Genomic DNA, 1200 nt, shown 5'->3' with positions numbered 1-1200 from the left:
AAAATTCCCCCCCCCCCCGGACAAAGTCCACCTGGACAATATCTTCAAAAAAAACCCCGGACAAAAGCTCCCCCCAAAAATCTTCGAAAAATTATTCGTACCATCACAACAATATTATCGACTATACAGTTAAAAAGGAAAAAAAACAAATCCAAAAATTTTCAATTCAATTGTCTTTACTTCACGGAAGTCATTGAAAAAAACGAAAACATTTGTCGAAAGGCTTAAATAACAAGGAAAAAAACAAAAAAATAAAACTGCTTCAATCACAACATTTGCAAAATATCAATCAATATCGCTTGACTCAAGTAGAAGGGGAACCAGGATGATTTGGGACTCATCTCTCTCCCCCCTCTCAGAGAAATACCTCAGAGCTATTCTCAAATACAATAGAGGAAGGAAAAAAAAAATATGAATTTTAAAAATAAACCTTTGTAAACCTTTTTTTATATCGAATTAGATCTCTCTCCTCTGCGGGGAGATTTTCTTTGAGATTTTGTCCGGGAAATTTAGGAAAAAGTGAATTTTGTCCGGGGGGGGGGGTGTAGCGTCTCACCTGCAGACGCACACATTTACGCGTTGACCACGGACACAAAGGAAAAGATGATTGACGGGCGAACGAAACTCCCGTCCTGTCTCACTCGCTCCCTATTGTGTCACGCGTATATTTCGGATTAATTCCATCTACGGAATTGGGCTGTCTTGCGAATTGAGAAACACCTCAACGAGACAATCCGGCACCGACCGCCGAATACTCAGGAGTGAACACCTACTCCTTACATTATCTCTCTTCATTTTTTTCGTATATAGTCTACGCCTTGTAAATATACTGTGATTGTTTTATAATTATCGCATTTGTTAGTGAATTGTTAAATCCCACAACCTCCTCGATTCCTACAGGGAGGGGGAGGGGGGGGGGATGTTGCGCCTCGCTACATCCTAAAACGCGAACACTGGCTATAACGACGAGCACAGGCATTTGCCGTCTCACTCGCACCTTCAGTACCACGCGTATTCTTTTCTGATTCATCAAATCGTAAGGATATTCGGCAGCCTCGCTGACACCTTTCCGTGCGAATATAATTCAGTCTAACAGTACAGCTCGTATCGCACACTTGATCGGATCATATTATTTTCTCTTCACCTTTGTATTGATTTCACGCGGATAATAAATCTATAATTATTAGTTTAATTGCATTT

This window comes from Diachasma alloeum, unplaced genomic scaffold (assembly GCF_001412515.2).
Source record: "Diachasma alloeum isolate Michigan unplaced genomic scaffold, Dall2.0 Dall_scaffold_00196, whole genome shotgun sequence".
NCBI lineage: Eukaryota > Metazoa > Arthropoda > Insecta > Hymenoptera > Braconidae > Diachasma > Diachasma alloeum.
Note: the sequence above shows the minus strand (reverse complement) of the source record.